The sequence below is a fragment of the Vicugna pacos genome, chromosome 21 (genome assembly GCF_048564905.1).
Source record: "Vicugna pacos chromosome 21, VicPac4, whole genome shotgun sequence".
Classification (NCBI taxonomy): domain Eukaryota; kingdom Metazoa; phylum Chordata; class Mammalia; order Artiodactyla; family Camelidae; genus Vicugna; species Vicugna pacos.
The window spans coordinates 402,064-412,329 of NC_133007.1; the positions used below are offsets into that span (position 1 = coordinate 402,064).

Below are 10,266 nucleotides of genomic sequence, written 5' to 3' on the forward strand. Positions count from 1 at the left end.
TCTCTAGGAAGCAGGGGCCAGAATGATCCCCACTGTGCTGATGGGGGATTGGGGAGACCCTGAGAGGCACGTGGCTTGTCCAGGATGATAACACTGCTGAGTAGGGGGAGCCAGGTCTGAACCCAGCTGTGTCTTCAGAGCTGCGGCACTGGTTGCATCCAGGACTCCCCAGGGCTATGGGGGGGGCTGAGTTGGTGTCACTGTGTGTGGACATGGCATGGAGTGAGAAATGAGAGATTGGAAGCCCAGAAAGGCCCTTGAGGAGCTTTGTGTCAGGAGGAAGCTTGGAGAAGTGGACTCCAGGAAGTGACCTCACTTCCCTGGCAATAGAGCCCAACAGAACTTGGAACCGAAGTCACCAGGCACCCACTCTGTAGAGAAGTCCCTACTCAGCTCACCTGGTTGGAGACAGAGGCATGTTCTGCTGCATCCCATTATCCTGAGGCCACAGGCCCCGGAAAGCCCTCAGCGAGGGTCTCTACCAACGCTGCCGGCACTGGGTCAGGTCTCACCCAAGGCGCCTCTGGCCTTTTGGCCAGAGAGACCCAAAGGTAACACAGGGAGGCCCAGGGCAGGCCCCCCCAGGCTGGGCCACCACTCAGATCCCATCCAGGTAGCCACACGGCCCCATCCTGCCTGGTGGAGGTGGAGCAGTCATGTTGGGGATGGGTATCTGCCTCAAGAAAGAGCAGGACAGAGGCCTGGGGGCCCAGTCACGTAGACAGCCCAGGACAAAGCTGGCTGGCTGGGATGTGGAGAGCCGGGGAAGGGTCCTGCCGCCCGAGGTGGAGCCCATGCTCTCTGGGTATGCATTTTCCCTCCCGGATGTCTGAGCTGAACAAGGTTCCGGTCTGATCTAGCAGCAGAGGGTAGAGTCTACAGAATCAGGAGTGTTCCTGGCCGGGAAGGACTCTGAGACTTCCATGCTGGGTCAGCTGCTGGTCACTATCATTGCAGAGCCAGATACCACATGTTGAAAAGAAGCTGATGAATAAGAACACCAACGCCCCCTCCCCAAGTGAAGGACTGGTGTGTCACTCTTCTGAGGGCCAGCGCAGACTCCTGGTGGGTCTGGATATGGAGGGGTCCCCACCACCATGGCCCACAAATCAGTGGGGGCAGGCCTCCGACCCAGACATCACCCAGGGCTCTCCCAGGGACCTACCCGGGGCTGACGGGTAGCTCAGCACACCCTGGTCTGACCTGGAGCACCGTGCCCACCTCGCTGCAAGTCAGGTGGAGGACCAGGAGCCCCCGAAGCATAGACCAAAGGTCAAAAAAGCAGGGCTGGTGTATGTGTGTAGGTGAGGGTGGGGCGAAGGCTGGGCCACACAGGGAGGTGTCCCTAGAGGCTACTGTTGGGACCAGAAAAAAGAATGGCCTCAGAACACCTGTCTGGAAAAATTCAGTCACAGAATACATCCTGTGGGCACTTTCTGGGTGGGAGCTGTCTGGAAAGCTCTGGGAAGATTTCTGTCCTTGTAGAGGCACATGGAAAGGGAGGCAGGTGCGTAAATTTTTCCTCTCTCACAGCATGAGATCTTCCACAAGACTTAAAACTCTCTCCACTTCCAATAGTTACAGAGGAGGCAGGGGCAGGGGAAGATGTCAGAGACCAAAAATGGGACGAACTGGATCCAGCAGGAGACCTCAAGCTCCCTCCTGCCGCTCCTGCAGCTCCTCCTGATCCTGCGTCTGCAGCTGGACTGCTGGGCAACGGAGAAACAGTTCAGGCATCACCACCACCTGGGGTAGAGCCCCCTCTGCACCCACCCACACCTTCTTCTCCAAAATGTTCTCCAAAATTCCACCGTCAGTCCCCCCACAAACTTGACGTCCCTTCCGCTGGAGATGTTTTTGTTTCATTTTCTTTAGTTTCCTTTGCTTGTTTCACATCATTTATGACATCCTTTATTTTTCTTTTTAGAGTTTCATGTAATAAAATGTAGACTTTTCCCCTTTTAAATTGTGCAATTCAGGAGCATTAGGGGCATTCACAATGTTGTGCGACCATCACTACCATCTAGTTTCACACTATTTCTTTCCTCAAAGTGAAACCTTGGATCCAGAGCATGCACTCCCCTCCCTCCTCACCCAGCCCCTGACAACCCCAGGTCCTCTTTCTCTTTGCATGTCTTTACCTCTACTGGTTGTTCCCTGCCAATGAAATTTTAAAAAAGGATTTTTTCCTTCCTGCCCACATGTTTTCACCTGGGGCTGAGGATTTTTGTTTGTTTTCACTTGAAACAGCATTTTTATTATTTTCAGGGGATATGCAGGGGGATTAAAGATGTGATGCACAAAATGAAGCCCTTTTGGTAACTCTGTGCATAATCTCAGGGTAGACACTGCTGTTCCCCCTGTGACACCACAGCCAGAAGACACAAGGGAGATGCTTAGCTCTTCCTGTGGCAAAAACAAAACCAAACGAATCAAAAAAATTAATAAAAGCCCAGAAAAATTGCTTGAAAGGCAAACCACAACCTGGAAAATGCATTCCTCATAACCCAAGGTTGGAGAAATTTTTCCCATTCCTGTAGTCCAAAATCCTTTTGAAACTCAGTGTTCTAAACAGAAACAGAACAGACATGGGCAATTCCAATGAGAGGCAATGCAGGTGGCCAGTGTGTGTTAGAGATGCTTGACCTCTCAGGTGAGAACAGAGGCAGACGGAAACACTGCAGAGACAGCATTGGTCACCATCACACTGGCGGTTCTTTAGTCAGGTGACAACCAGCCCTGGTGACAATGTAAGCAGGCAGAGGCTCCAGCAGATCCCCTGGAGGGAAGAGTGAAGGGACGCTCCTCTTCAGGAGAACAGGGTGCAGGACGCATCAAAGGGCGACAGATGCATCTCTTCCTCAGAAGATCTGATACTTACAGTTCATCCCGCTAAAATCCTTACACACCTATTCAAAGATGCCTTTTCAAGGGTGTTCATCACAGCACTGGTTGAAACAGTCGGAATTAAAGCAACAATAATATTGATGGAGAGGGGATGGGGTCCATTCGTTCTGGTTCATGTGGATGAATGAATGCTGTTCAGTTGGAAAAGTGGGTGCCTGGTCTCAACCCAATGTCAAGGGAGGCCTCAGGGTGGAAGTATGCAGACCCACTCTCTGCATCCAGGGTCCCATCTGCACGACCACATGTGTGTGAAATCAGTATAGATGGAAATTGATCTGATTGTGAGTGTGTGAGAGACAGAGATGGAGAGAGACATACTGAGAGACACAGAGACTGAGACATAAGCACCAAATCATTCATGACAGACACCGCTGTGGGTGGGAATTACAAATCACTTCTTTTTTAGGCAATATTTCAATTTTTTGTACTGTGTCTGTATTACTATACTAATTCTAAAAGGATTAAAATCCTATGCTAATGTGACCCATTCATTACTCATCTATGGAGTAATTAAAGTACATTAATCCTATTTTTAAAAGAATTTAAAGCCTTCTCAGGACTCAGTTCCATTTCAGCTCAGTGGAAGCAGAGGTTCTCCAGGAGGTCGTGTCTCTTCTGAATCAGCATCCAATACAGGTGAGCAAGAAGTACCCGACTTGGACACTGAAGACTACAATAGATGAGAGAGTCTGTTGAGAGAAATTAAGACCTAAATTCAAAGAGAATAATCCCATATTCATGGAGCAGAAGGCTTCATTCTACTAAGATGACAAAGGTCCATGAATAGATCTAAGGATTCAAAGAATGCCTACCCAAATCCCAGGTGGTATTTTGCAGGAATTGACAATCAATCTAAAATTCACGTGGAAAATCCAGGGGGTCAGAATACATGAGTGAATCTTGAAAAAGAAGAACAAAGTTCGAGGAATGGAAAGTCAGATGGAACCCACGGTTAATACAAAACCTCTTTAAGCTGAAGATAACTGAGATTCAAAAGATGCAGAAGAAAACCTGTCATGGAAGCCAATTCTCTCCTTTCCCTTTTCCCTATTAAGTTAGGTTGATAAAAAAGCCTTTAACTTTCACCATTTAACATGGTAGGTACTTTTCTGGTTGGCTCCTGCGTGTGTATAAATAAAACGTTTCTCTCATTCATCTCCTCTTTACTTCTGTGGGCTCTTTGGGAGGGACTCTGGATTATGGGGACCTGCTCTTTTCTCACCTTCTTTAGTGACATCTTTTGCCCATGGTGAAGTTCTTAAAAAAAAGAAAAGTCTCATTGGTTTTGGGTCAGATTTGGAACATGTATACCTTTGGAGACCCCCTGGAGGAACAAGGGGGTTCAATACTGCCTGGAGAATTCACTTGTCAAAATGCCTAACAAGACGCTATTTGCAAGGTTTTTTTTTTTTAAAGATTCTTACCCTAAAACAAATCCCCTATCTAAACCTCTTGGATGATCAAATATAAAGAAAAAAGGAGAATCATGTCTGGCCTAAGAACACTTGCTTAACAAAACAGAAGGACAGAATCAGTTTCAGAGCAAAAATTAAAATGCATTTATACCATCAACCCTCCCACCCTTTTGTACACTGTCCTCATGTAATCTGCCAGATGGCCCCCTGGAGAAGGCCCTTTGCCCGGAACTCGTGCTCATTTTCAGAGCTCGGCCAAGCGGGAGGTTGGTCCCCAGGGCCTGAGAGGGGCTATGTGTGAAATCTTCTCTGCTGAGACCCAGCGGGCTGAAGGGAACTGTGTTCTCTGAGGGAGAGAGAGCACACCGAGCCTCTGTGGAGGCATCTCTGAGATCCTCCCAAAGGCACACATCTCTAACTCTGGACACGGGAATTTTTGATTAGCATCTTAGTTGGAAATCTCCTCCTGGATAGAAAGAAGCAGATTCAAGATGTTGCAATTGGATGGGCAGGTCGGCCTCTCGAATTAGTCGATGAGGAGGACACGCAATTCTCTGCAGAAGTAGGAACACCCATCCCTGCTCGGCTGACGTCATGTACAGAGAAACAGACGCGACTCTAGGGGGAATTCAAAACCCACCAACCTTTCTTACCGACGTCAACATCCCCACTTTATTCTCCTGTCAGGTCTCTGCACAAAAACTGTGGCTCATCCCCAAATATCACATACCCATCACCCTGTACCACTCTGTGTCTGTGTCCAACTCGAGCATTAAGGCCTGTGACCGTTACTGTTAATTCGTGTCCCCCTTTCTGCCCGTCTCCCGCCATCATCCCAGTCCAACCTCGGTGTCTCTCTCCAGGTCAGCAGTATTCTTCCCACTGGCTTCCCATCAGCTTACCTTGCCCTGCTTCCATTGCTTATTCCCCATACGTTACCCACAACGGTCTTATTAAAGTATTAATCAGATCAAGTTGTTCCGCATTGCAAAATACTTTTGTGATTTTCCATTGTATTCAGAAGGATATCCAGAGTCCCTACCAAGGCCCTATGTGATCCGGGCCCTCACCGATCTCTGCAGCCTCAGCTCTCACCGTTCTTCTCCAGCCCATCTTCACCGCCCCGATGGTCCCCACCAGGACAGCTGCGTTTCTAACTCCAAGTCTAGTACTTACACTTCTTCCGGCCTGGGAGGCTTTTCTTGTCTGTTACATACGTGGCTTATTCTTTTGCTTTATTCAGGACTTTGTTCAAATTATTTACCCTCAGAGAGGACTTATCTGACCAGATTATTTAGAATAGCACGCACATATTTCCTATTCAAACATTTTCCCTCCTAAAATGCTTTATGTTTCTTTGTGGCAATTATTAGTACCTGGCAGTACATCATATATTTATTTGCTTACTGGTTTACTGTCTGTCTTTCTTACTAGACCTATATTCATGGAACCACAAATAACTGTTTTAACCAGTAACTTTCAAACCACCTTTAAATGAATTCTTTTATAAGATGAGAATTTCAGAGGCTTCCACGGGTTGCTTAGGGGAAAAAAGAAAAAGGATTCAGGTTGAAATAATTTATTAAGGACCTGAGAGTTGGTTATTTATTTTATACATAGTAGTGTGTACCTGTTAATCCCAAACTCCTAATCTAGCAAAAGACCTAGCTGACTACTATTTTTAAAGGAATTTTTTTTCTTTTTAAACTGGGGTTGTTTGAGATCTCTTTTCTTCTTCATTATTTTTCTTTTTTTAAAGATTTTTTCTTATTATTTTTTTACATTGAGGTTCCGCAAATTGAATCCAGCATGTACTCTACCCCTTGAACTATACCATCCCCTCCAAAGACAATTATTTTTATACTTTGACAATACCATATTGAATTAAGATTTTTGTTCCATTTTCCCTTCATAGAGTTTATAACTGAGGGAGAGAGTCAGAGGAAGCCCTGGGCCAACCCTTCCTTCTCAGCGGGTCACTACACAGCAGAGGAGCTTGGCTGTCTCCAGGCCCAGCTCACCTTTCTGCTCTGAGGGCCGACTCAGGCCACTTCTCTTAAAAGCGGCGTGTTAGAAGCAGCAGAAAGCCAACTAGCGAGCAACAATGACAAAACTGACCCACCTGCAGTTGGACATCATCTGCTCTGAAACGAACCTCTTAAATTTCTTCTTATTAGTGGATGGTTTTCAAAAATATTCCCAAGGAGATGAATCTCACTCCATTTTTCTGGATTTCTTAGGCCTTCTATGACTTTAACTGCAGGCTTCATTTTCTGCACAACATCTGCAGGGAAGCCAGGCAGAAAACGTGAACAGACCCTGCAGGCCGCGGCTGAGGCCTCCCGTCAAACATCCTTGTTGTGCAGAGCCTACGTTCATGGGACCAGTTTCATTACTGCTGTAATTAGTTCTTGTCCAAGTGTCCCACCGGAAATGTTTCTAGATAGAACGTGGCCTGACGCAGATGAGCAGTGGGGATGTGGGGTGCAGATGACACACAGACTGGAAGGAGAAAAGGGAAATGTTTCTTCAGGCTTCAGTTTGGAAGATTTCTGATTTTTATATGGACATTAAACTTGGTCAGGCTGAAGCACCATTTGCTCTAAGACGGGGTGATGTACACGTATCCCTACAACTTCAAAAAATATGTTGAAGCTGGGCGTAACAGCCTAGGGGACAGACAGCTTTGAGTGACACCTCCGTTCCAGGATGCCTATGATCTAGGGCTCACAAAGAGGAAAAGAATACACATATTTTGCCTCTGTAGTTCTATGTGAAATTATTTTGACCCTTGCCGGATGGTGTAAGATCAGAGAGCATGTAGTCTTTCGTACATCGCAAAGACGACAAGTCTTCTTGATGAGTCAGCAGACTATTTCCGATGGCCCGGGGTCTATGCCAGACATTAGCTGTCTAGACAAATACCACACAGCCCCCCATCCCTCAAGGAGATCACAGTGTGTCGTGGAAGATACAAATTTAAATAGATTTTCAAAACAATGTGGTAAGAGTCACTTTGCATCATATATACTATATGTTCAGAGGGGCTCTTGCACTGCCTGGGGCTGTGTTCTAGAAGGTAGGGAAGGTGTCAGAGAGGAAATGCTTTCTGCACTGACATCTGACGGATTCCAGCAAATCTCTAGACCAGGAGAGTGCGTGGTGGGGACGGGATTCTCAGCAGCTTGCGTGTCTCGTGCAGACCCCTGGTCATGTCTAAGACCACTTTGCACTTAGGGAAGGAAGGTCAGTGAGGCTAGAGGCTGTGAGGAACTAACGGAAGCTGAGGCTGAAAAAAAGCAGCAACGAGGTGATGAGAAGGTGTGACGTTAAATCAGAGAGCGTGGACTTCCTCACACAAGCAGCGTGGAATTCTTTGCGGTTTTAAGGAGGAGAGTGACACAGATTAGTCATTAAAAGTGAGCAAAGTGGATTGTTCACTCTAAAGTACAGCACTGGGGAGACTAGAAAGGGGTGGGAATTAATGCAGTGGGGAGCGAGGAGCAGGGACTTAGTTGGGGGACATTAAGGAATAGAATTGTAGTACTGATGGGGGTGAGGGAGTGGAAAAGTAAAGGAAAACTCCCAGATGTTTGGCACAGAAAAGAGATGGGACAGTGATGCCATTGTTTGAAAAAGTAAAACTAGTTCTGGGCGAATGTAAATCCAGACAAACAGAGCTTGAGATTTTTATGTGCTAACCAAATGTGAATGTCTACTTGTCAATTAGAAATATATTTCTGGGACTGAACTGAGATGTCCATGCTGGAAAAGATTTGACAGTTAATCATTGGACAGAGAGCAGTTGAAGCCACGGGAATAAATGCCACCCACTGACAGTTTACCAAAGAAAAGGGAAGGAGGGCACTTCTGGTTCAGAAAATATGGCAGACCAGAATCTTGAAGACCCACTCACTTAAGACACATAAAAACGTAGGACAAAATGCTGCCAGTGTTTTCCTGTTTTTTTTTTTAAGGGCACGTTTATTGTGGTATGATACCTGTACAATAAAATACACATATTTCACATGTACTACTTGGTGAATTTGATAAATGTCTACACCCAGAAAACCATAACCACGATCAAGATAGCTAACATTTCCATCACTCCCCAAGAGGGGCACTTTTCGAATCCCCATATTTATCCCTTCCCATCCCCTTCTCTCCCTGTGAACCGTAAGTTTGTTTCTCTATGTCTGTGGGTCTGTTTATCTTCTGTATTTAAGTTCATATGTTTCTTTTTTTGATTCCACATATAAGTGATATCATATGGCATTTTTCTCTTTTTCTGGTTTACTTCACTTAGAATGACTATCTCTACGTCCATCCATGTTGCTGCCAATGACATTATTTGTTTTTTCATGGCTGAGTAGTATTCCATTGTATAAATATACTACTACTTCTTTATCCAGTCACCTGTCAATGGACATTTGGGTTGTTGCCATGTCCTGGCTATTATAAATACTGCTGCTGTGAGCATTGAGGTGCATGTGACTTTTTGAATTAGAGTTTTCTTCTGACATATGCCCGGGAATGGGAAGGCTGGATCATGAGTTAATTCCATTTTCAGTTTTTAAAGGAACCTCCACACTGACTTCTCTAGTGACAATGCAGCCAATCTTGTGAAAGCAGAGCCATGCTCAGAAAGTAATGGGTATTTCTAAGGGCCAGACATGAAGTGCAGTGAGTGTGGCCTGTTCAAGAATCAGAGGGCAGTCTGCCAGGGCTGGAGGAGAGTGACAAGGGAAGTGTGGTACAGGTAGGAGCCAGACCATGTGGGGACATGGCAGGCTGGGATAAGGAGCCTGGACTTCCAGTAATCCCTTGGTAACCATGGGGCACTGGTTCCAGGACTCACCCTGAAGTCAACATCCATGGATGCTGACGCCTCTTGTATAAAATGACATAGGACTTGCATGGGACTCATGTACATCCCCCCATCTACTTTTATATATATATATATACAAACTTTTTTTATTGAGTTATAGTCATTTTGCAAAGTTGTATCAAATTCCAGCATACAGCACAAGTTTTCAGTTATACATGAGTATACACATATATTTGTTGTCACTTTCTCTTTCACTGTGTCCTCCTGTGTACTTTAAGTTATCTCTAGATTACTCATGGTATCTAATACAACATGAATGCTATGTAAGTAGTTGCCAGTGTATGGCAAATTCAAGTGTTGCTTTTTGAAACTTTCTGTTTTTTCAACAATATTTTCAATCCACCGTTAGTTGAATCTGCTGGATAGGGAGGCCCTAGATATGGAGAGTCCCCAAGCTCCTCCTTCCCACATCCTATATTTTCACTGCAAGCACTGAAGGGGTCCAAACATAGAAGAGACCCATCTACCTGCTGGAAACCCTGAGGAATTCCGTCAGCGTATGTAGAGCAGGAGAGAAGGTTTAGGGCCAACTAGTGGGAAAGGAGGGCCTGCCTGGAGAGGATGGAGGAAGGACAGTAGTGGAAGCCATCACGTACTCTTACTGGAACTAGCTGACAGCAGTGAGGGACGCCAAGGATCTGGGTACACGTCACGTGTGGGGCGATCCTGGCCACCAGGTGCAGGGTTCACATAACTGGGACCCAGTTTGCAAGATCAAAATAACAAGGAGGCAAAGGGGCTGCCTCAGTCCCAGGATCCTGACAACGGCCACAGCGACGTGACCCCAGCTAATGCGGTTCCCCTAGTAAGCCAGAAAAACGAAACTCTGAGCCAAGATATTGCAGATTCCACTGCAGCCACATGGATAACTAGATCTCTAACCTGACAAAATGTAACCACCAGAAACAGGAATCTTTCCTTTTCTCTTCCTTTGGAACTTTGGACAGGGAGTCACACATCTTTGACGGGAACCACCTATAAACCAATAGAGAGCTCACTTTTTCAGGAATAAGCATGGAGAAAAAGAGTGGGGTGATGGTTTAAAGCAGAAGTCAA

At 46.0% G+C, this 10,266-nt stretch overlaps 1 long non-coding RNA gene across 1 annotated transcript; it reads left to right on the forward strand.

Moving 5' to 3' along the window:
• Window positions 1-385: 385 nt before the first annotated feature.
• Window positions 386-1,773, forward strand: LOC140687925 (uncharacterized). The gene is made up of 3 exons (XR_012062549.1): window positions 386-551; window positions 958-1,065; window positions 1,579-1,773. It is a non-coding gene; the product is annotated as an uncharacterized lncRNA (long non-coding RNA).
• The last annotated feature ends 8,493 nt before the right edge of the window (window positions 1,774-10,266 follow it).